The sequence below is a fragment of the Vombatus ursinus genome, unplaced genomic scaffold (assembly GCF_900497805.2).
Source record: "Vombatus ursinus unplaced genomic scaffold, bare-nosed wombat genome assembly UNPS02005459.1, whole genome shotgun sequence".
Classification (NCBI taxonomy): domain Eukaryota; kingdom Metazoa; phylum Chordata; class Mammalia; order Diprotodontia; family Vombatidae; genus Vombatus; species Vombatus ursinus.
Genome location: NW_020945237.1, coordinates 3260521 through 3281195, shown reverse-complemented (window position 1 = coordinate 3281195; position 20675 = coordinate 3260521). Strand labels below are relative to the sequence as shown.

Genomic DNA, 20675 nt, shown 5'->3' with positions numbered 1-20675 from the left:
TTTCCTGTATTGCTTATTTCCCAGTTGCATGTGAAAACATTTTTTTTAAACATGTGTTTTTAAAACTTTGGGTTACAAATTTTCTTCCTTCCTCCCTCCCCACCCACCCTCATTGAAAAGGCAAGCAACTCAGTGTAGGTTATACATGTGCAGTTATGCAAAACACTTCCATAGTAGACATGCTGTGAAAAACTATCTCTATTTTCCTTAATCCTATCTTGCTCCCCCCCCATTTATTCTATTCTTTCTTTTGACCCTGCCCCTCATAACTCATTTATCTACTTTTTTTGGGGGCTAGGCAATGGGGTTAGGTGACTTGCCCAGGGTCACACAGCTAGTAAGTGTTTCTATGTGTCTGAGGTCAGATTTGAACTCAGGTCCTCCTGAATCCGGGGTTGGTGCTCTATCCACTGCGCCACCTAGCTGCCCCTCAATTAAATTTCTAAAGACTTTATTAAGCACTGATGTGCCGGTGTATAAAATAAACAAATAAATAATAAAAAAGAAATTGTTCCTGCCCTCATGAAGCTTACATTCTACCAGGGTACAATATGAACTGGGAAATACACATTATACACAAAATAAATAGAACATTTGGGGAGGGGTCACTAACAAATAAGGGGGATCAAGATAGGTCTGTTGTAGGAATGAACACTTGTTATTAACTTTGAAAGGGGCAGAAGGTGAGGAGAGAGCTTTGCATGCAGTGTTTTCTCTAAGATAGTAGAAAAGAATGAAAAACCAATAATGGATCTAATTATGTAAATCTGAAGGTTAGAACAAAAGTCAAGAAGAAAAGAAGAGAAGGAACTCAGAAGTATTAGAGGTAATTTTGTTGTTTTTCAGTCGTGTCAGATTCTTTGTGACTTCATTTGGGGTTTTCTTGGCAAAGCTACTGCAGTGGTTTGCCATTTCCTTCTCCAGCTCATGTTCCAGATGAGGAAGCTGAGGCAAACTAGGTTAAGTGACTTACCCAAGGTCACACAGCTACTAAGTGTCTGAGGCCAGATTTAAACTCAGGAAGATGAATCTTTCTGACTCCAGGGCTCAGTACTCCACTGTATCCACGGTGCCACCTAGCTGCCACTATTAGAGGTAATAAGAAAATCAAAGGATGAAGCTTCAGATGGAACATTCAATGAGCATGGAAAAGATGAGTAAATCAGAATTAGGAGTGATATATTTCTCTGTCACTAATATAATATGTTGCAGTTTAAATGACTCATAGTCTAAACTTGTTTCTTCAATCTGATACAGGTAGAACTTTTTATTTACCTCTATAGAGTAACAAAATATTCTTTCACTGTAATTTGAAATTTGTGTTGGATAAACACCAGAAGCTCTTAAGTATCTGACTAATTAGATGCTGGGTTTTTTGATAATTAAAATAATTCTAATTGAATCTTCTTGTTGAATATTTCACTACTCAGTGTAGTATTAATGTTTAATATTAAAATAAGTTAACTGATTCCATGTGAATATGCAAAAATCATATGCATTAATTAACGTTTGGCATGCAAGTGTTCTCAACTTGAAGAGCTAATTGATTAAAAGATGCTAATAGAGGGTCCTAACAATTAAAGCTTCTTCTGAGCATCTTAAGCACAGAGCTGGCTCCTGGCACTGTTTCGTGAGTGGAGGTGTGTGTGCAGGGAGTTCTGAGCTGGCTTGCTACATGCATGATCCTGTCAGACATGGATAATGCGGAGTTGAGTAATTACTTAATGATTTCTGTGTTCGTGTTGCCTTATTCTCTCAGAGCAGACCTCGAGAGTCTACTTCTTGCCTTGATCTTCCGCTCTGATTTGAGGGGTGGTGATGGGGGTGGTGATGGGGCTGCTGATGGTTGACATACACAGCAGAAATGGAGACAGAAGAGGCTTCACTGAAAGTTTATGAAGTTCCAGAAACGAACCTACGGTCTTCATTTAAGGCCCTGGTGTGAGGTTGTATGCCAGCATGTGAAAAGCGGGGGTGCTTCTCCCAGTCCATATTTGAGGGTAAATGGTACATCACATATACAGGGGCAGTATGAAATGACAGTTTTCCTTTAGAAAAGTCTCTGCTGAAGAAAAATAGAGAGAGAAACAGGGAAGCTGATGGTGACACTATATGTGAGTCATTCTACTTCTTTCATGTTGTCCTTCTTCCAAGGATGTTCTGGTAAACATTTAACAACTGGCTTTCCAAAAAGGCAGGACACAGTTTAACCTAAAATCCTCATTAATATTTTCTCCATCACCTTCTTAAATCGAGACAGTCAACAAAACAATAAACAAAGCTCTTATTTGGAATGTTTGCTGATTTCTGAGGTGTAAATGCCCCCACTGAAAGTTTAACAGTCTTTTCTAGAGCATGTCTGAGTTGGGTCCAGTACACCCTTGAGTCTTCTTTTGATCAAGGAGTTAAATAGAACATACATTCCCTGTAGGCTGGAACTGCTTTATTTTTGTCTTTGCAATTCTACCGTGAAGCACGGTACCTGATACATATTGAGTGCTTTTTATAATTTAAAGATTAAGTTTCCCTAACTCTACCAGGCTAGAAGTACAGGGGCTTCTGCCCAATCACACTACTCATCAACATGGAGGCCTTGCCACTCTTTAGGCAGTTTGGTGGCTTCTTACTCTTACTGTTGCAGGGGCTCATCATATTAATGCTGAATTTACTACAGACACTTGACTGGTTTAGCCCGTTGTGGTTCAGAATTTCTGAGCTCAAGAGATCTGAAAGCCTTAGTTCTCCTGGAGCTGTTATTACCATCACACCTGACTTAATCAATGCTTCTTTAATTGAATGGGATTGAACACATCTTAGAAGAATTCAATTCCAACCCGAACCTAAAAAGTTAGGGAAATGGTAAGATAGAGTGAGTGAACTAGAGAAAGTACTTTAGGTGAATTCCATTCCTACTCTGTACCAAATGCTGGTGATAGGAGTTTAAAAAATAACACAATCCTTACCCTCAGGGGGCTAATGGTCTAGTTGGGGGAAAAAGTCCATGGGTGTAGAAATTCAGTAATGTAAGCTGGAATTTGATGGAGGGCATAATCCAGTAAGTGGAATGGAAAAGGATCAACCCAAGACTTAACCTTCCAAAGAAGAGAAAGGGGTTACCTTTTGTTGGAGACAACCAGGGATCCTCCATGGAGAAGATGGCCATTGAGCTGTGCCCAGCAAGGAAGTGAAATATTATGATAGCTCTGATTGTGGAGGGAGTTTGTATGGTTCATGCAAAAATAGGGAGGCAAACTAGTATTTGTCAGGTAGGTGTTGTTGGGATGGATGAAACTTTGCTTCAACTGTAAGTTCCTATGACACAGAGTGATGCCAAAAGAATTTGGCCCAAAGTCTGGTACTGTAAAACAAAAAATAACCAACACTGTGTCAATAAGATCATAGCTACAGAACTGGAAGGGAGACTAAAGCTTATCTTGGCCAACTCCCTCATTTTATAGAGGTGGAAACAGGCCTATAGAGGTTTAGTGACTTGGCCAAGGTCACACAGTTGGTAAGTAGAAGTAGGTTGTGAACTTGGTTTCTCCAACTCTAAGTTTTGGCCGTTTGAAAAAAATCCTGGAGGGTTTCAGTGCTTAGTGAGTCAGCTCTGTAATGTGTAGCTGAAAAGCTAATATGATCTTGGACTACATTAAGGGAGGCATAACAAAAGGTCGGTAGCCTCACAGGATTCAACCCTATCGTATAGCTGGATGGTGATCAGTTCTGATCATCCCATTTTAGGAAGGACCTAGACAAGCTTGAAAAAGAGACTTGACCTCATCAAATGAGGATAGGTTGAAGGAGTGGGCTATTTAGTCTGATGTTGACTTCTGTGTGACCTTGGGAAGTTATCTAGCCTTCTTGGGGCTTACTTTCCTTATCTGTAAAAATGAAGGCGTTAGATTAGATGTCCTCTGAGGTCTCTTCCAGGTCTAAATCTTTATTATTATTATTATTTTTTACTAATGAAAGCTAGCACTTCTATAAATGCTTTAAAGTTTGCAAATTGTTTCATATGTAATATCCCATTTGATTCTCCCAACACTACTGTGAAGTAGGTGCTTTTATTATCTCCATTTCTCAGATGGGGAAAATGAGTCTCAGAGAGGCTAAGTGAGCTTCCCAGAGTTGCATGCAGCTAGTAAGTGCCCATGGCAGGATTTGAACTCGTTTTCCTGACTCCAGGTACATCACTCCATCTGCTGTGCCACTGAGCTGTCTCTATTTAAGGGAGGCATGATAACTGTCTTCAAGCGTTTGAAAGGGTCTCACATGGAAGGAAGATTGTATTTTTTTCCGACCCAGAGGATGCAACTAAGAAGAGTTAAGGACGTTGCAAAGAAACACATTTAGTTGAGTTAGGAAACACTTGTTGGTGATTAAGCTATCCAGAAGTGGGCCAGGCTGTTTTGAGAATTAGTGGATTCCCCATCTAGTGGGCAGGTAGGTGGTACAGTGGATTAAGTGCCAGAACACTCATCTTCATGAGTTCAGATCTGGCCTCAGACACTTACTTGCTGTGTGTCTCTGAGCAAGTCACTTCACCCTGTTTGCCTCAGTTTCCTCATCTGTCAAATGAGTTGGAGAAAGAAATGGAAAACCACTCCAGTATCTTTGCCAAGAAAACCCCAAATGGGGTCACAAAGAATAGGACATGAGTGAAACAACTCAACAAAAACCACAGTGGATTCCCCATCCCCAGAGATGCTCAAACAGAGGCAAGATGACCTTTTCTTGGATATGTTGTAGAAGGAATTATTTTGGGGTTATGGGTTGAATTAGATGGCTACTGAGGTCCCTCCCTTCCAACTCCAACATATTGTTTAAAAAAAAGCAAACCACATACTGAATGCAGTGCATTACAGTCTCATACAAATATAATCCCACTGTGCCCTGCGCCTCGCGGATCATGTGTATCCGTGATTTTTTGTTTCCAACACAAACACAAGGTTTTGAACTCACTCCACTGAAAGATGAAAAGAAGGCATGACTTGTATGAAACCGTCTTTAATTCAAATATCTGCAGAACTTAAGAGGGTGAAATGAAATGGAGGAAATTGCCATCAAAAGTGAGAGAGCCTGTGAAATTCTCCCTGGTGCTGCAAAATCCTTTTAGAGTGTGTCAGGTTTCAGTGTGTTTACAGTGATCTTTCAACCACTCTAGTCAGAGGCGACAGCTTTGAGCCTGTACAGCAGTGGTGGGTGTGCCATTGTGTGAGGTTTCCTGTGAGCCTTGGTGTTAACTTACGAACAGAAATTTCAGTGAGGCCTTCTTTGTCTTTAGAAAACCTGATGGTGGAAACCATGCCTAAGATTTGTACAACATCTAAAAAGTTTTTTTATGCTTTGAAAAATGTAGTTTTCTCATTTGACTAATTTTCTCAGCCCCCTTTCCTCTCCCCATTACATTGTGGAGCAGTGGAGGAAGCCACTGGTGTTGGAGTCAAAGGACCCAGGTTCAAATCCCAACCTTGACACTTATGATGACTTTGGAGGTAACCTAACCTCCTTGAAACTCAGTTTTCTCATCTATAAAATTATAGAGATTGGATTAAATGGATCTAAGGCTCCTTCCAGCTTTAAACCTAGGATTCTAGAACCAGCATATGTGTCGATTGTGAGAAGTATGCTTAATTCCCATTTGGAGAAGAAGACGAGCGAGTTAGCAATCTCCATGCTACTGGTAGATATTTCTGTGAATAGATTTGCTTTCCTTCTGTTTTTGTGACCACATGATTTCATACCTGTTGCAACTGTTGCTTTTCTTATGTGAGTAACATACATTAAATTTTAGTGCTGACAGATGTCTCAGAGAAAAGCTCTTTAACAAAGATCTATGGTGGGGAGTTATCTTTACCCCAGGCAGAACCCACTGTCCTGGTATTGTTATGTTGGCTTATGGTCTTATGATACATTTCAGATAGTAATCTCTTCTTCCAGTGGTATCCAGAGCAATCTTAGAGGTCATAACTACCTGCTATATTGGTTCTGTCAGGGACCATTCTTTCCTTGGGTAAGACATTCTGTTAATGTTCACAAAGGAAAATGCCAAAAAGTTTACAATTTGGGAAGGCATGATTCCTTTGGGGATTTCCTTTGCACTAGAGGGCTAGGTAGCTTCATGTTTCTACTTCAAAGCACTCCATGAAAATTGAAGGATTATAATACTGAGGACTCTGGGTTAAAAAAAAAAAAGTAATTTCAAAGTGGACACCTGGGTACTTCATTGCCCTTCTAAACAGAATAGAGATTTTGTTTAGGACTGACTCAGAATAAGGAGGGCTGCCTACTGAGTTGGCAAACCACTTCTATGACTTCTCCCACCTCCTCTTTCTTGGAAATTCCTCTTTGCCATTGTGGCCCTCTTTCTGGAAGGGTTTTTTTTTTCAATGAAAGGTAACTTGGGGAGGCTACAGACCAAGTGATGCTTGGCACTTTTGGGGGTTTCTTTATTAAGTTGTCTCTAATCCACATCCATGTCACATGACAGGTAGGCCTGAGCAAAACCACATTGCAGCTCTGTCTATCTTGGAAAAGGGGGAAAATAATTTTTTTTTAAATGTGCCTTTCATTCCACCAAGTATATTTAGGCAATTAAATAAGTGTCTGTTGCCTTTTTTGTGTTTCTCTTGTGCATCTGTTCCTTATTTATAAATAACTGAATGCAGCATCTACATATTTTATCCATTTGGGAATCTTTCAATACCCTTATCTCTTATTAATTACTACATAGTTTTAGACTACATAAAGTTAGAGCTTTCAAGAATATTTTCACTATGCAGATTCCTGTTCTTAAGTAATCATAGTAATTAGATCCACCTAATTTTTGGTCACCATTGGAGATTTGAGAAATCCTTATAGGTACTCATAGCTTATAGAATGTATTCTAATGGCATTCTAAAGTATATGACTTTGAAATAATTGATTGATAGTATTGGTTTCTATTAGTGGCTGCAAATTTGTGGTTACTTGGGGTTGTCTACTTGTCATCCAGGAGTTGTCCGAAAGCACAAACATTTCAAGTATGTGATCTTCAGTGCTTTGTCTGTGGCATTATTGGAAGTGTTTTTGAAAGCATGTGCATTATCACACCTAAAAGAGCAGGATTTAAAATGGGTTTTAAAAATCCCTGCCTGAATTCTGAGCAAAAGAAGCTGGATAGAGGTGGGTTATATATGTGCATGTATCTGTGTATACACAAGTATATGGTGTAGTGGGAAGACCATGCTACTTGGAATTAAGAGCTGCCTGGTTATGAATCCCAGCTGAATCCCAAAGTTAGGACTTAGTAACTGTTTAATGCATCTATCTCATACCAAACAAAAACGACCCTGGAAATAAACTTTTCTAAGACTTCAAAATACAAAATGAAGGACAGATGAAAGTGATCGAACCAGACAGACTCTTCCTTTCAATTTTATCTTTAATTTTTTTAACTTACTGAGCTTCAGTTAATTTGAAAAATGAATGTACTAGTATTTATCTAACAGGTTGTTGTGATTAAAACTTAATGAAGTTTGAAGTGCCACAAAAATGTCGATCATTTTTATTATTTGATATATAAATTCTGTAGTCCTGATGCAGTGTTGGTGAATATGCATGTGTGCATGCAAATTGTATGGTGGCATTGTATGGTATTTATATGTAAAGGTACAGACATAGAAATATATGGATGTGTATTACTTGAGGTCCTCCTGAATCTTTCTTGGTTGCTTCTGTGGTGTGGGGAGGTGACCTCAAGTTTTAGAATGTTATGGCAAATGGAATAAAAACAAGGTTAACAAGAGGTCTGTTGTTAAGACTCTGTTATCTTGCCCGAGGACCAGTCTTCCTAGCTAACTCTTATCACCAGTGTGTTGGTTACAAAGTGATGAATTTTTCTTTTTCTTTTCTTTTTTTTTTTTTTTTAGTAACTCAAGACCATTTCCTTTGGAGTTGAGGGGTTGAGATTTATATTAGAGGATGTGCCATGGAAATGGTTTTGACCTCACAGACTCCCTTAAAGGGTCTAAGGGATCCCAGGGGACCACGGGACCCCACTTTGAGAACCACTGCTATGGAGTATGATGTCATATGTGAATGGTGATTTAAAGGGGGAAAACACTTTTGAATGGAATCTCTGGCTCTCTTCAAGGTTCAGCTCCAATGTCACCTCTAACATGGAGTCTCTCCCTCATCCCACTAGTGTTTAGGGTTACAGTTTATATTTATGTATCCATTGTCCAACTTGCATCTCCTCAGTGTAATTTAATCTCATCGAAGAAAAAGTCTTTGCCTTCGTAGCTTAGCACAGAGCACTGCACCAAGCAGGGATTTAACAAGCATTTAAATTGACTTGTGTTCTATGGTCTTTGTAAAAATCAATCAATATTTATTAAGTGCCTACTGTCTACCAGGTTCTGGTAATACAGATACAAAAATTCACCAGTCTCTGCTTTCAAATAGCTCATATTCTGTTGGGAGAAACATGTACACATTTAAGTACATAGAAAATATATAGAAAGTATATAAAACTAAGTTTTAGGAGGTAGGGGCAAGACTAGCAAAAAAGTAGGAAGTAGGAAAGGCCTCATTCAGGAGGAGGGTGTCTGATCTAGGCTCTGAAAGAAGCTACAGGTTCTAAAAGGCAGAACTGAGGAGGGTGTGAATTGGGCAGGGAGGACAAAGGCATGGAGAGAGGATATGAGTGTCATGTGTGAAGAGTAGTAGGGACCCTTTGACTGGACTGTAGAATGCATGTAGGGGTACTCCTGGAAACAAAGGATAGAGACAGGTTGAAAAGGGCTTTAAATGCCAAACTGAGGATCCTTGGATGGGAACACACTTATCGAAGGACCGCTGGGAGTTCCATAGAGGTGGGATACCTTGCCATCTTTGTAACTTTTCCCGAAGATGGCAAATGCCAGTTGGAGGTGGTACAGTATACGGTGACCAGTTGTTTGATTTGAGTCTTTCATGATTAGGGGAAGAAATATTGAAAGAGAGATTTCGGCTTGTGGTGGATGGATTAGGGAATGATCAGCAGCCCTAAGGTCATTGATTGGGTCTTTGCAATAGGCTAGCAAACCATCTGTTCTCTGAATTAAAATCAATACCAAAAGGAGAAGGAAGAGCACTGGTGGCTTCTGATCCCTCTGTGATTAGTAGCAGCAAGCATATACAGAACTGAATTTTCCTTAAGGGGAAAAGGAGTATAGCTGTGGTAGCTGATGGCCAAACCGCATCCAAGGCAACGAGGAAAAAAACAGCCTTTTATCCATATGGACTTGCAGTACTCTTGGAGACACTGGAATCCTTCCAGATAGTCCTCCACTAGAGGGAAGAAAAGAATCATTGTTCATCAGGCTCCCGAATGGTGGAAATTGTGCAACTCTGCTGTTCTGGCCTCCTGTGATGTTACAGAAGGTTCATTGTCAACTTTCCAAATCAGATCCGGCTACGGATTACAATTCTAGTTATCAAGAGTCATCCTTGTTGGGTTTTAGACAGACATAGTTTTTTGGACATTGCAGCTCTTCATATTTTAAAAGCAGATGTTTGACTAAGGTATTTGGTATGCAGCTACCTGAAGTAAAGCCTTCCCTGTTTTACTTAGTCCACTGGCATAAAAGTTGAAGGAGATTTTGTCAATATTAGGTGTTTAGAGAATGTATTCTGATGGCAGTTTAGTAATATCTGCATTTCTCTGGACTCTGGTTCTTTCCACCTAGTATTTATCGAGGACCTACTATTTGTTAAGTGCTGGGGATACAAAGAAAAGCAGAAAAAACTATCCCTTGGTCTCAGGGGCTCACAGTCTAATGGAAGAGACACCATGCAAAAAATGCAAAACTATTTACAGACAAGATATAGACAAGATAAATTGGTGATAGTTTCAGAGGGAAGGCTCTATGATTAAGTAGAAGAGGGAAAGGCTTTTTTTTAAAAGTAAAATTTGTTTTTCTTTATTTAAAAAAAATTATTTTCAGTTCTACATTCTCTTCCTACCCCCCCCCCACATTGAGAAGGCAAGAAAGACAATATTATATTCATTATACATATGAAGTCATGCAAAACATATTTCCATGTTAACCATGTTCTGAATTTTAAAAAGCAAGAAAAATAAAGGGAAAAATATGCTTCAGTCTGCACTATGAGTCTATCAGTTCTCTGTCTACAAGTGGACAGCATTTTTCATCATGGGTCCTTTGGCGTTGTGGTGGGTCATTGTTTTGATCTGAGTAGCTAAGACTTTCACAGTTCATTATCATTACAATATTGCTATTACTGTGTACAATGATCTCTTGGTTCTGTTCATTTCACTTTGCATCCGTTCTTGCAAGTCTTCCCAGGTTTTTCTGAAACCACCCTCGTCATCATTTTTTATAGCACAGTATTATTCCAAAAGGTGAATCACGCCAGTATCTTTGCCAAGAAAACTCCAGGTGGGGTCAGGAAGAGTCAGACATGACTGAAGTGACTGAACAGTAACAATTATTCCATTACATTCATGTATCATAAAATGTTCAGTAATTCCTCAGTTGATGGGCTTCCAGAGGGAAAGGATTCTTATTGAAAGTGAAACTTTAGGGGAGCCTTGAAAGGAGCTAGGGAAAGTAGAAGACAGAGAGAAAGCATGGGAGCCCTTCCAGACATGGAGGATGACCCAGTGGAAAGACTCAGAGTTGGGAGAGGGTCTGTCATGTGTGAGGAACAGCAAAGAGGTCAAAGTCACTGGACTGCAGAGGATACAAAGAGAAGAAAAGTGTAATCAAACTGCCAAGGTAGGAAGAAAGGTTCAGTTTATAAAGGGTTGTAAAAATTTTGTAATATACAATTAAAAGCCAAATAGAGAATTTTATATTTTGTCCTAGAGATAATAAACTGGTATTTATTGAGTAGGGAGAGGCTAACAGGGTCAGACCTGTGCTGTAGGAAAATCTACTTGACATCTGAGAGGAGGATGGATTGGGGTGAAGGGAGACTTGAGGCAGGCAGAACCCCGAGTAGGTTATTGCAGTAGGCAGGTGTGAGGTGATGAGCGTCAGAGAAGAGAAGGCAGGTATATTTAATAGATGTTAAGAAGGTAGAAATGACAGAGTTTGATAACTCTGTGTGTGTGTGTGTGTGTGTGTGTGTGTGTGTGTGTGAGAGAGAGAGAGAGAGAGAGAGAGAGAGAGAGAGAGAGAGAGAGAGAGAGAGAGTGAGAGAGGATGACACCTAGGTTGTGAGTCTGGGTAATGACTGGGAGGGGAGGAGAAAGAAAGAGAAAAATTATTTATGTAACACCTACTATGTACCAAGCACAGGAGCTTTACACATATTATCCATTTGATCCTTACAACAACCCTACAGTTATTATTCCCATTCTTACAGTTGAGGAAACTGAGGCAAACAGAAGTTAAGTGACTTGCCCAGGGTCATACAGCCAATACGTATCTGTGACTGGATTTGAATACAGATCTTCCTGACTCCAAGCTCAGTGCTCTAGCCACTGCTCTACCAGGTGCCTGAGGGAAAGTAGTGGTAACCTAGAAAATAATAAGATAATTCAGAAGAAGGAAGAGTTTGAGGGAGAAAGATGGTGAGTTGAGTTTAAGACAGGTTGAGTTTGATATGTTTGTGGGACATCTGGTTCAAGATGTCTAATGCAGTTGGAGATGTGAGTCTGAAGGTCAGTGGAGAGATTAGGGCTGGACAAGGAGATTTGAAAGTCACCTGCCTCGGGATGGTAGTTGAAACCACTGGAGCGGATGAGATCACCAAGTGAATAGCGTAGAATCAAAAGAGAAGAGCACCCAGGACAGAGCTTTGGGGGACGTCACATGATTAGCACCTACGACCTTGCAATAACGACTTTTCTCACCCTAAAGACTCTTATTGCCTTCTCAAAGCTTCCTAAGCAGTGTTGAACTTTTTTATTCTTGATATTTTGATAATTGTTATTATTGATATTTTTAAAATGAAAATTTTTATGGTTCTTTCTCTCCCCTCTCCCAATCACTCACATCCCCATCCTGGAAGAACCATCTCTTAAACTATAAAGAAAAAAAAAATAAGAGATAAAGAACAGAAGTGAAGGAAAAGGGCAGCTAGATGGTGTTGTGGATAGATCACTGGGCTTGGAGTTAGGAAGATCTGAGTTCAAATCTGGCCTCAGACACTTACTAGCTATGTGATTCTGGGCAAGTAACTTCACCTTGTTTGCTTCAGTTTCCTTATCTCTAAAATGATCTGGAGAAGGAAATGGCAAACCACCTCTCTGCCAAGAAAACCCCAAATGGGGTCATGAAGAGTTGGACACAACTAAAAACAACTCATTAACCACTTGGATGAAGAGAAGCAGAGCCATACTGGGATAGAAGTTAACATCTAATCAGCACTCACAAGGGCAGAAGGAGAACAGATGTCAACGGGGAACAGTCAGGGATTAGACTTTCATAAGACTTTTAGACAAAAATGATGACTGATGACTGATAGGAGACTGCTCTGTCTTCCATAGGGGAAAATAGTTAGGACCAGTGAAATGTCATTATTTTCTAAATTGCCTAAAAAGGTCTGAGGAACAAGGAACAGGGATAGTAGAGTACCTGATTCTAATGGTATTGTCTCTTAAGGTGCTGGTGGGTGGGTAATGCCTGATCTTTGGTTTTATTAGCCTTAGCATAAATGTGTCATGGGGTATTGGGGCCATGTTGGTCAAACTGGTTTTTACTGTTTCAAAAAAAAAAAAAACCAGTCAAACCAATCCAAACATCAAAAATGTAATGTTTAACACCTGTGGGGGGACTTCCTCCCTACACACAAAGAAGTAGGGGAAGTGTCTTTTCCTGTCTGTTCTTTGAGGCCAAACTTTGATCATTCTAATTTTGTGATGCTCAGTTTTGATTGCTTTTTGGTGATGGTTCTTCCCATTAACAGTGTTGTAGTCACTGTATAGATTGTTTTTTTCCTCTTGACTTAACTTTGCATCAGTGCTTAACTCTTAATAATTTTTCACTTCCATGCTGTGTCATGTTATTTCATGTTCCTAATGCAGGTTGTGATATTTGCTCTTACTTTTCAAGGTTGGTTCCCAAGAGTCTATTTACTCCTAGTGCAACTCCCTTTCCAGTTTGAGTTGCTGTCACCAGGTAGACAGCATTGTGTAGTTATGCTATGCTGTCATGGTCTCACCAGCTTTTCATGAGTGTGGATAAGTGAATAGGCTATCAGTTAAGGGATTTACAGATTTTAACACATGATTATGGACAGGAAGTCATTTTTTTTTTAAAAAAAGGAAAGTATTCAAGTAACAAGGAAAATAACTAGCTAATCTCTACTATAGGTAAAATGATATCCACCTTGGAGCAAGATTTAAAGAAGTAAATCTACACAGGTTTAAGGTTTCACAAATATTTATTATCAGTGCCTAATTAATTTGCCATAGTTCTATATCCCAGGCTTAATTAGAAAATAACCTTCAGTTTGCTCCAAACTTTATCTTAGGATCAAAAGTAAGCTCTCATTTCCTTTCTCCTATTTTTAATCTTCTCAACCTGCTGGTTCAGTGCATTGTATCATATGTCCTAATACCCATTCATTCCCTCTCTATTTATTTTTATGAGGAAGAGACTGACTTTCTTTTCCATTCAGCTTCTTACTTCAGGTACCTGGTTAAAATTGAAAGGAGAAAGGGGAGATGATTATATCACCTCTCCATGGATGTTCACGACCCCAAAATATTCTCGTATTGTCTCTTTGTGATTAGGTAAAATTTTTCTGATTCCTGACATTCTTTTCCTCCATTTGCTTCTCCTTAGGGGTGCTGATGTTGATCTTTGAATTGGTTGCATCTACTTGAAATAATTTTCTTGGCTAACCTCTTCAGACTTCTAGCTTGTTTCTGAATCTCTTAGATCCATTTCCTATTTATTTTAAATATTTTAAAACATTTTAAAACACATTTAAACATAACAAGTAGGTTTTCATTATTTCCCTTGAGATTCTTGACCTATTGTCCCTCCAGATGAATTTTGTTGTTTTTTTATAACCCTAGAAAGTAATCTTTTGGTGGTTTGATTGCTATGACACCAAATAATTGATTTAGATAGTATTGCCATTTTTATTATATTGGCTCACCTTACCCATGAGTAATTAATATTTCTTTAATTAGATCTGTTTTTATAAGAAATAGGTTATAAAATCCATTCACAAGATTCTCCATCCAGGTATATGTATTGGAGAGAAATGTCTCCTTTTCTTTACTAAACTTTCCACTTTCACGTTTCTTTTGCCTGAAAGAGGCAAAATCTATTGTCTGTTCCTACTGACTTCCTACTTCTGCTTTATCCTATTTCGCATATGACTTCATGGTTGCACGTGAGGGTTTGTTTTTTCTTTTTTCTGTCATAAAGAAGCCTACATTTCTAACACTTGAAAATAGTGAGCCTTCAGTTGAAAAGTGTGGCTATGGAAGTCTCGTTTCACCTGAATGCATCGTAGATATGTGAGCACTATTAAATGGCTACAGAGGATGGATGGAGCCATTTTGGCAGTGGCCCATACAGTAGAATAACTTCGTGTTCATAGCATTTTGTTTGCCATATGGGTGCTGACTTCCATAGAGAAAGAATAGGAGAAATAAAGTAAGCTATGATCACTATAAACAAGGGAAATGGAGGAAGCCATTTTGGTGTGTGACGATAATATGTTTATAGCTTTTTTATAGGTCATCTTTTCCTATTTTTGCAGTTAGCCATGTTTCCTCTGTTTTGTTTAATTCAAATTGCTCTGAAAGAATGAGGAAGTAAAGGACCCCTACCTCAAGCCTTCAAGTGTTCCCTGCTACTTTTCTTACTGTCTCTCCATGGCTGACATTTCCTAGAAGAAGGCACAGTCACTGAAGTCAAGTCTGTGATTTTGGTGTTCTGCAACTAAATGGAAAGAGAGAGAGAAAGAAAAAAAAGTTCCTAAACCCTTTCCTTCTTGAATCCTGTAATCCAGAACGAGAGTTAAGAATTAGCGTCTCTTCATTTAATTGCAACTATCTCGTGCCATACTGAGAAGTAAGTACCTTTGCTTGATAAATAAGTCTTTTCTATGTCCATAAAATGCAAAATGGGCAGACCAAAAGGATTGAAAGAGATGGACTAAGCAGAGCGATTTTGTATTTTCAACAGTTTTTTCACATAGACTTATTGTCTATGTGGGGCAGTGTGGTGGATAAGATCACTGGTCTTGGAGTCAGGAAGATCTGAGTTTAAATTCTTCCAGGGACAGTTCCTAGCTGAGTGACCTTGGGTCAGTCACTAAACTTCTGTTTTCCTCAGTTTCCTCATCTATAAAATAAAGATAATAATAGCACCTGCTTCTCAGAATTGTTGTGAGGATCAAATAAGACTATTTGTAAAGTGCTTTGAAAATCTTGAAGTGTTATATAAATGCTAACTGCTGCTGCTGCTGCTACTACTACCACTCTGTCACCACCACTATTATTTTTACCACCACCACCACCACCACCACCACCACCACCACCGCCAGTCAGATTCATCCATCCCATCATTTAACATTAGAAAAAAAAGAGTAGGATACACACACACGTACACACTTATACGTATATATCAAGATAGCTATAGAAAAAAATCTATATATCTATTTTCTATATCTGTGTCTAATATCTATAGCCTCTCTGTATATCTATAGCTATCCATCCATTTCTCTCTCTGTCTCTCTTTCTAAGACTGGACCTGTGATATCCCTGGTACAGGCAACTCTCAGTGTGCATACCCCCCCTACAGATGCAAATCAGCAATCCTTCCATAACTTAAAGCTTTAAATAACTTTTTAAATAGCTTTAAACCCTGAGTGGTTCAGTCAGTGACTTTCTTGTGGTCCTACCATTAGGATGTGTCATCTGCAGGTTTTTTTGACTCAATGGCTTGTCCTCTGTCCACTTCAACACTCTGTCTCTGAAATGAGTCTACATCCTCTTTTTAATGAATAACCAATGATAATAGAAATTCATATTCTCGATGTAACAGAGTGAAGCCCTTTCCCATTACTATAGGGTCTTTTAAAGAGAAGGATTGAGTTGGGAGAGGTAGGAGGGAAGAAGAGGAGGAGGAGAGAGTAGAGGGAGAATACATTTTGATCATTTTCTCTTTTGATTATGGGGGTGTGTGTGTGTGTGTGTGTGTGTAAAAGCATATGTACAATTACCAAAGAGCCCACTTAATTTTGAACCTGTGCCAATATTTGTGCAAGAAGTTAAATGCTTGATGTTGGGATACTGGTCACAGCAAAATCAATTGAAATATATAAATAATGTGTGTTTTTATTTGACATTTTAAACAACTTTAGAGCTAAACATTCTGTTCTCTTAAATATTATGCAGAGGCTGCTTTCTGTTTTACTACAGTGTGCTATGGATCTTTATCTCCCTTTTTTGGGGGATGACACACCAAGAGGACAAATGACTCAGTGGAGATAAGTTTGCTTGTAGTCTTTTTTTTTTTTTTAATAGGGTGTCTTAGCTCAGTGATGTACTTTTCCTAACCTCAGAAGTTTTCGCTGTCATCGAAAACAAAACTGAACACTATTATTTGACCAATTATTTTAAGAACTCTTCTTTCCTTTTTCAGATTTCCCAGCCAAGTTAAATTTCATAAAGCAAGAGAGAGGGAAAAGGAACACTTTGATATGCTGGCTTGCAAGTCAGGCTGACTTAAAACTCCTAACTGGAAAAGTTTTATCTTTTTATAGTTGGTTAAAAAGCTTTGCCAAGTTAAAAACCCAGACCTTCCCTCCTTCATGAGCCATTTTTTTGATGGACATAAATTCACTGCTTCCATTCCGCACTGCTGCTCTCACATCAGTGCAGGAGAAAGCCTTTACATCTTTCTGTGAAATGCCTTTTGTCTTTCTTTTTGCTGCCCAAAGATTTGGTGTCAGCAGCTGAAGGCCAGGGGCACAGTTTGCATCAGTGAAAACGATCTCATTGTTATACCTTAAGCAGGTTTAGAATCTTTCTCCCATTAGGAGTGTAACAGAAACTGGAATTCTGAAACTGAATATGTCCAAAATGGAACTCATTATCTTTTCCCCTAAACCCTTTATCCCTCCTCCCTTCCCTGTTACTGTGGAGGGTAACATCATGTTCCCAGTCCTTAAGGTTTGAAACCTAGGAGTCATCTGAGACTCTTCACCTTCTTTTTCCCCCTACCGCCCAATATCTAATCTGTTGCCAAAGCCTGTCTGTTTCACCTTTGTAATATCTCTTGAATCTGCCCCTTTCTTTCCTCTGACACTGCCCTCACCCTAGTACAGGCCCTCATCACCTCATGTCTTGATTCCAGCAATAGCGTGCTTCAAGTCTCTCCCCCTCCAGCCTTTTCTCCATTGAGTCACTAAAGTGGTTTTCCTAAAGCTCAAGGCGGACCTTACTCAATAAGCTCCAAGGCTCCCTATTGCCTCCAGGATCAAATACAAAATGCTCTTTTTTGGCATTCAAAGCCACAACCTAGCCCTTTCCTACCTTTCTAATCTTCTTACACCTTAACTCCTTGTCATGTCTTCTTTGATCCAGTGACACTGGCTTCCTGGCCATTCTGCAAACAGGACACTCCATCTCTTGACTTCCAGGCATTTTTTTTCTGGTTGTCCCCCATGCCTAGAATACTCTTTCTCCTCTGCTTCAACTGCTGACCTCTTTGGCTTCCTTTAAGACCCAACAAAAATCCCACTGCTTCCACATGAATTGTGTCAGTAAGATCCTAAGATTACTTGGCCAGATAAGGTTTCAGACACTGGAATCATCTCTAAAGCTGAACTGCCAAGCATTCAAACTCTGTTCAGAGAGTGCAACTCTGATAGGCTGGCCATGGTGTTTGAATGCCAAACCCATGCTTATCCCAAAGGTTATTTTATAGAGTGTTCACACAAGGCAAGCGCTCACATGGTGGTAAGAAGAAGAGGTACAGGAAACTCTTGAGGTCTTTCTGAAGAACATTAGTATTGGCTGTGAGACATGGGAGACTGGCACAGGACTGTCCAGCATGGCGTGTCCGTATCGAAGAAGGTGTTGTATTCCATGAGAAAAGCAGAATCGTAGAAGCGCAAAGGAAATACGAGCTAGGCAAATCCAGAACCACATCTGAATGTTCTAGTGGCCCACTTGTGCCAATCTATAGTAGAGCCTTCCAAACTCATATTGGTCTGATCAGCCACAGCTGAACACGCCATACCTTGACTCCAACATTGTGGTGTCATTGGTCTTCTTTGTAAATGAAGGATGAACAACAAAGCCTTACCTTGTAAAGGAAGCTTGTCCCACCCTCCCTTAATTCCAGTGCCTTCCCTAAATTATTTTGTCTTTATCTTTTTTATAGCTTGTATGCATTTATTTGTATGTTGTCTTATACATTAGATTGTAAACTCCTTGAGGGCAGGGATTGTCTTTTGCCTTTTTTTGTATCCCTAGCACTTACTGCGGTTCCTGGTACGTAGAGAGGGCTTGATAAATGTTTATTGATTGGTTTATTGAATTGAGTTTTACATTTGGGTCTCCTATTCCAAATCAGGGTTCTGTAGGAAAAATCTTCTTGTGCATTTGTTACACAGTTGGGCTATGGGAAATGCCAGAGTATGCTGGCCATTGGTTCATCTGTCCTGGATTTTGTCTCATTTTTTACCTAGGGATATTTTGGGGGAATCATACGTGATGATTAGTTCCTTCCCCTAGTTCTTAGCTTATGTCATTTTTGAACCAGAAACCATCTTATGTATGTCTAATGTAAATGGTGATGGATGTTAGTATCTGGTAATCTATCAATGGTTAACAAATTAACTGATGTGATATGGAGATATTGGGGTGTGGAGAATCTGCTGTGTGTGATAGCTGAAAGAACTGAAGTGTAAGAGATAAAAATTGCAGGGTAGAGGTGGTGTTGGGGAATAGGCATGGGGAAGGAGGTTAGAAGGCGAAAAGAGATGAGCTGAGCTGAGAATGGCTGCTGTGAGTTTGGATATGAGAGGAATCATCGGAGTGCCTGGTGAAATCAGACGATCTTGCATCTTCAATATTTTAAGAGGGCCAATAGAATAGCTCTGTCTTGACCTGGGGTATAGAACTAAGAATAGAAATGAGACCACTTAGTCAGAAATCATTGAACTCAAGGTAGTGAATCCTTGGGTGTAGCCTTTCTTCAAATAGATGGATGCAGGCTCTGTGAGATATGCCCTGTATCTCTAATTTACCACCTTCTATAAGTAGGAAGACCTGACTTCCATTCCCACCCAGATACTTATCAACTGTGTGACCTTGGACAAACCACTTAAACTCTGTCTTCCTCAGTTTCTGCATCTTAAAGTGAGAATAATAATAATGATAATGATACCACTACTACCACTACTACTAACACCAACCTCACAGGATAAGGTAAAATGAGATCATTTTTGTAAAATGCTTTGTGAACCTTAAAATGCTATCTATTTAAATGCTAGTTTTTACCTGTATCCCCTTATTCTCTTCGATTATTGTAGTTTCTTATAGCCTAAATGCCTAACTCTGTTTTATGATATAGACTGCTCATTTCAGAGGAGGGTTCCTGAACTATATAGTCTTGAGTCTTGAACAACAAAGAAGATCCCAGCCTTGAATGCTTTGGGTGGTGGCTGAAAACGAGATTAGTAGCAACTTCAGGGAGCTTCCCTGGGGGTGACCACTGTTATTTTGTCAGATACTTCTGTACTGTCAGAAGTTTAAAAATGTACCATGAATGTTCTTAACTCATCTTAATGACTTTTTCCTCAAGTTATTAAATTTATGGATCTATTTCTTTTACATTTTCAGTTATTTTATCTGATGGTTTATTTTTTATGTTTTCAACATGTATTGTTGTTCAATCGTGTTTGCCTCTTTGTGATCCCATTTGGGATTTTCTTGCCAGAGATATTGGAGTGGTTTGCCATTTCCCTCTCCAGCTCATTTTTACAGAGGAAGAAACTGAGGGAAACAGGGTTAAGTGACTTGCCCAGGGTCACAATTTGAACTCGGTGAAACTGAGTTTTCCTGACTTCAGCCCTGGTGCTCTATCCACTGCGCCACCTAGCTGCCTGTGACATGTACCATCTCAGGAAAACAAACTCCGTTATTTATTGTCTACATTGGAGAATAGAACTTCCTTTTGTCTATCATTCCTTTATTTAAAGCTTCAGTACTAGTTTGAGGCCACTAAGTGGTGTGGTGGGTAGAGTCTTGAATTTGGAATTAAGACTTGAATTCAAATTTGGTCTCAGACACTTAACTAGTTCTATGACCTTAGGCAAGTAGTTTAACCTCTCTCTACCTCAGTTTCCTTTCCTATAAGATAGGTATAATAACAGCACCCTTCTCACAGGGTTGTTGGGAAGATCAAATGACATACTATTTGTAAACACTTAGCACAGTGCTTTGCATATAGTAGGCACTGTAGACATGCTAATTCACTAAATATTTAGTGATAAAGGCTAAACCTTGATTATAATACACTTTGATTATAGTATACCAAACCTGAAGAGTACTAATATTAATTATTTCTCCATCTATCTGTCCATCCATACATTTCTATCTAATCCATCTCTCTCCTATCTCTGTCTATCCATCCATCCATCCATCTATATCTATCTATCTATCTATCTATCTATCTATCTATCTATCTATCTATCTATCTATCTAT

The 20675-nt window shown here is 39.2% G+C and overlaps 1 protein-coding gene across 3 annotated transcripts in view; it reads left to right on the top strand.

Annotated features, from left to right (window-relative positions):
• Positions 1-20675, top strand: part of CDK14 (cyclin dependent kinase 14) — a 664870-nt gene that overhangs the window by 121339 nt on the left and 522856 nt on the right. The window lies entirely within an intron of this gene.